The sequence below is a fragment of the Brassica napus genome, chromosome C9 (assembly GCF_020379485.1).
Source record: "Brassica napus cultivar Da-Ae chromosome C9, Da-Ae, whole genome shotgun sequence".
In the NCBI taxonomy this organism is placed as follows: Eukaryota; Viridiplantae; Streptophyta; class Magnoliopsida; order Brassicales; family Brassicaceae; genus Brassica; species Brassica napus.
The window spans coordinates 4,067,082-4,072,556 of record NC_063452.1 but is presented as its reverse complement, the minus strand read 5'-3'; the positions used below and the strand labels follow the sequence as shown (position 1 = coordinate 4,072,556).

At 38.6% G+C, this 5,475-nt stretch overlaps 1 non-coding gene across 1 annotated transcript; it reads right to left on the bottom strand.

Moving 5' to 3' along the window:
- Nucleotides 1–2,763: 2,763 nt before the first annotated feature.
- LOC125593614 lies at nt 2,764–2,868 on the bottom strand. The gene has a single exon (XR_007329514.1). It is a non-coding gene; the product is annotated as a small nucleolar RNA R71 (small nucleolar RNA).
- Between the last annotated feature and the right edge of the window lie 2,607 nt (nt 2,869–5,475).

The following is a 5,475-nucleotide window of genomic DNA, read 5'->3' as shown; positions in this document are numbered from 1 at the left end:
TAATCTTATAATAAATAATATTTTATACGTACAATCATATAAATAATCACATATATCTATCTTATTTTTCAATGTGAAATATAAAAATCATAATTTAAGTTGGTGTTTGAAATTGGGCTTTGTATTGTATTTTTCTTATATATATTAAAAATATTTTTATAATGGTTATTGGAAAATGTGTTAGTAAAATCAATTTTTGAATATATGTATTTTTTTGATAAATTTTTGATATAAATCAATTTTTAAATTATATTTTGATTTGAATATGTATATCAGTAACATAAGCCCATTAATTTTTAATATAAGTAATGGGACTTCCATTTTTTTAATAGCATAACTCATTACTTTTTTTTCTTAATTTATTGTTATCTAGTTTTCAACAAAACTTAAAGTACTTCTACTTTGATAAGATACATGAAGGACTATGTGCCAAATTCATCTTCGATCAAACATGGATTGAATAGCTGATATCTTGTGAATTTACATGTTTTTAACTTCTTATTCTTGCATGGTTTGGTCATTTGGAGCATCATTTAGGCACATTTAGGTTGCATATCATTGCATTTGTACATATCAGGTGTTGGAGAGCACCATGGATGAGTTAGAGGACCATTGGTGGGATTTTGAGTGCAATTGGAGTCCAAAAGAAGTGTTAAAGTGATCATTGAGCGATCTCCCTATCAGAGCGACCTCACGCAGCGAGGTAGCGTACCCGCTCCATATGTAGAGCGACCTGGTGGAGCGGGGTCTGTAGCTCGCGCGTGTTATGAAGAAACGAAGCAAAACATTTGGAGCGGGGTTTGGCAGCGAGGTGGCGTACCCGCTCTGAAGCCAGAGCGTGAAAGATGAACACGGATGAAGGCCTAAAAATCTCTTCTGAAGCTCAAAATTTGTGGAGACACTGGAAATTGAGTTAGCTTTCCAATAGAAGTGGTTTCAAGTCATTTGAAGCTGTATTGGATAAGTTATGATCGATTTACTATAGGTGTATCAACCTTGCCGGGGACCACTTGAAAGTTGATGGGATTAACCAACTTCCCACTTTCTTCCACCCACCTTTCCTTTGCACGATTTTTCCTACTTTTCTGTATAATATTTGCTTTCTTTTTATCAAAAGTGGGCAAGAAACATCATTATCCAACTTTGTAATAATTTAACTTGTCAAAACTCTCTCTCTTTGAAATATCATTGTTCTTAGTGTTCTTGAGCTGTTCTTCAATTGTTCATCATCTGTTCTTGAGTTTTAATTTCGTTTTGCTTGTTTAATCCTTGTTTATCTTTATTCTCTGTTGTATCTACTTGAATATGCTTCAATCTATTATGAGATTAAGTGTTTTCATGGAGATTAGTGAGTAGTTTCCTTAAGAATTCATGGGTTAGGGAGATTAGAGTAACTTAGTGAAGATCTATGGTGTTATTGTATTAGATCCTTGTATGAACTTGCTTGTTGAGTATTTTTAATGCTTGTTTAGTCTTGATCACTCTAAACCTGATTTCTAAACACTTCTCATCAGACATGATTAGATGAAGTGTTTGAATCAACTCAACTAAGCTCTAGTGAGATTAGCCAAGGACACTTGATGTTAAAATTGCTAGATAGTTATTAAACTTGAACTTAAAGATTGCTTGATTGAATTAAGCCAAAGACATTTGATGTTTAATGATTTCTAAGCAAATGGACATTTACCTAGACATAGGACTTGTCTAAAATTGTGTTTAGACTTAAGAGATTACTTTGATTGAAAGCTTGTCACCTAGATTGGATCTTAGTTACTTGAAGTCAATTCCCAATACCCATGGATTCACTTGTCTAAATTGATTAAAACCTTGTTGTATTGCTCTGTTTGCTATTGTTACTTGTCACACACTCACAACTATTGAATCTGCTTAGCTTAAGAAATGACTTGTATTCTCACTGATTCACATCACTAGGACTGGTTCGACATCACACCCCCCTATACTACAACATTTGCAATAGGCAGAAAAACCTATTACCAAATTGGCGCCGTTGCCAATCCTAGTCTGATTGTGACATTGCGTTTGAGTCTTTGCTTGAGACTGAGTTTTACTTTGTTTTTAAGTTACTAATTATCTATCTTCATATATATTTGGATGACAGGTGCATGAACTTGAGAAGCAGGATCAACAAATCTTGCACCAAGAGTGGACAACATCAAAGCCTTAGAAAGAGAGTTGGGAAGACAGAGAAGAGAAAGAGAAAAGCAAGCCCACTTACATAGATTGGGGCTTGAGATGGAGAGAAACCCGAATCAACCGGAAGGTGTCTATGAAGTTGATGATCATAGACAAAATGTCCAAGAAGTTCCTCCTGGAGCTGCTCAAGAGGGCAATGGTCAAGGAGCTGCCAACCTTCGACCTAGACAACCACAACGCCAAGCTAGGGCCATCGGTACATATGATCAACCTAACATAAATGGGAATAGGTTGGGCATTAGGGGACCGCCAGTTGCCAACAACAATTTCGAGATCAAGTCCAGCCTCATCAACATGATTGAAAACAACAAGTACCATGGACTTGCCTTGGAAGACCCACTAGATCACCTTGACAGATTTGATAAATACTGTGGCTTGTCAAAAACAAATGGAGTTTCAGAGGATGCTTTCAAGCTCAGATTGTTTCCTTTCTCTTTGGGAGACAAGGCTCACACTTGGGAGAAAAACATCTCAAGTGATACTATCACCACTTGGGATGAATGCAAGAAGGCCTTCCTCAACAAGTTCTTCTCTGCTACAAGGACTGCAAACCTTAGAAATCAGATCTCTGGTTTTCAACAAAAAGACTTGAAGGATTTTCAGAGGCATGGGAGAGATTCAGAACTACTTGTCTCAATGTCCCCACCATGGCTTCAACAATGAGAGCTTGCTAAGCACATTCTACAGAGGAGTCTTGCCTAAATTCAAAAGCCAGCTTGACACTGCAAGCAATGGAAACTACTTGGGGAGGACTGTCGAAGATGCATTAGAACTCTTGGAGAACATGGCACAGAGTGATTCTGTCTACAATGACGAATATGACAGAAGAGACAGAAGTGGGGGAGGAGAAGATATGACCACAAAAAGAGAACTGAAAGCAATACAAGAAAAGATTGACATGCTACTATCAGAAAAGAACAAGAAGGAGGAGTTACATATGGTTTCTGAAGCTGATGGAGTAGAATGCCAAGAAGATATGTACTATGTCAATGCTCAGGGTACATGGTACAAGAAGGAACATGACTATCAAAACCAGAACAACTACCAACAGAACCCTTCTACAACAACCAACAGAAGCCATTCAACAACTACCAGCCAAAACCATTCTACAACAATCAGCCTAAGCCATTCTACAACAACAACCAAGGTGGTTACCAACAAAAACAGAACTTCCCTCCTGGATTCTCACCAAAACCAAATCAACCTGCACAAGAACAAGCTGGATCATCAACACAACCTCCACAAGAGAGTAGTACTGAAGCGATGCTGAAACAATTATTGGAGGGACAAGCAAGAAGTGAGAAACAATTAGGGTATGAGCTGAAAAATCTCCACAACAAGATTGATGGGAATTACCATGATCTAAACAACAAGTTCAAAAACTTGGAGAACCAGTTTGTCTCTATGACAGCCAGCTCAAGTCGCCAACAAGGTACACTACCTGGAAAGGCTGAACAAAACCCAAAGGAGACAATGAAGGCAATCACCCTGAGGAGTGGAAGAGAGTTGCCTCCTAAAGTCCTCATTAAGGATAATGAGAAACAAGGTGGGGAGGTGGTCATCAATGTAGATGATGATGTGGTGATTGTGGATGAGAAAACTAATGAGGAAATATTGGAGAAGATAGTTGAAGCTAAGGGCAAGAGAAAGATTGGAGAGGAGAAAGTTGAGAACAAAAATGAGGAGGCTACATCAACAAAGGAGAAATTGTTCACTCCTCCTCCCTATGAGCCAAAGCTTCCCTTTCCTGGAAGATTCAAGAAGCAACTCCTAGAGAAGTACAAAGCCTTGTTTGACAAACAAATCAGTGAAGTTCAGCTCACCATGCCCATAATTGATGCATTTATGCTGGTTCCACAATACAGCAAGTTCTTGAAAGATGCTGTAGAACAAAAGAAGAAAAGATGGAAGGGATGGTGATTCTTACTCACGAGTGCAGTGCCATTATTCAGAGACTGACTGTCCCAAGGAAGCTAGAAGACCCTGGTAGTTTCACCCTGCCATGCGCCATTGGACCTTTGACATTTGAGAAATGTCTATGTGATTTGGGAGCAAGTGTCAGCCTCATGCCACTATCCATTGCCAAGAAGCTTGGGTTTACACAATATAAAAAGTGCAAGATCTCTTTGGTGCTAGCTGATCGATCTGTCAAGCTCCCCATTGGCATCCTAGAAGATCTTCCTGTCAAGATAGGAAATTGTGAAGTGCCTACTGACTTTGTAGTGCTTGAGATGGATGAAGAGCCTAGAGATCCTTTGATCTTTGGAAGACCTTTCTTGGCAACTGCCGGAGCAATGGTGAATGTGAGAGATGGCACAATTGATCTCCACCTTGGAAAAGATCACATTCTCCATTTTGATATCAAGGAGATGATGAAGAAGCCCACAACTCAAGGAGAAATATTCTACATTGATGAGATGGATGCCTTGGCTGATAATTTCCTTGAGGAGTTAGCGATTGAGGACTCTCTTCAACATGCCCTGACCATTGAAAGAGAGACCCAAATGATTGAAAACAAAGAGAGTGATGAGCTAGTAAGAAGGCTAGATGTTCACCTTGAGGAGGATGGAGAAGATGAGTTCATGGAGTTGCCACAAATGACTCAACATGCTGCCTCAGCAGACATTCAAGAGAACCTCCATGAAGCTGATTGGAGTGAGCTCAAGGCACCAAAAGTGGAGCTTAAACCTCTTCCCCATGGTGTAAGGTACGCTTTCCTTGGACCTAATGAGACATATCCTGTCATTGTGAGTAGTGAGCTGACTGAGAATGAATTGTCTATGCTTTTAAATGAACTTAAAAAGTATAGAAAAGCACTAGGATACTCACTTGATGACATTAAAGGAATCTCACCATCTTTGTGCATGCATAGGATACATCTAGAGGATGAATCTAAAACTTCAATTGAACACCAAAGAAGATTAAATCCTAATTTGAAAGATGTTGTTAAAAAAGAGATAATCAAATTGTTAGATGCTGGTGTGATCTATCCTATCTCTGATAGCAATTGGGTTTCACCTGTGCATGTAGTTCCTAAAAAAGGTGGCATAACAGTTGTTAAGAACGAAAATGATGAGTTAATACCAACAAGAACAATAACTGGACATAGGATGTGCATTGACTATCGAAAACTGAATGCAGCCTCTAGAAAGGATCATTTCCCTTTACCATTCATTGATCAGATGTTAGAGAGGCTAGCTAACCATCCTTATTATTGTTTCCTTGATGGATACTCTGGATTTTTCCAAATCCCTATACACC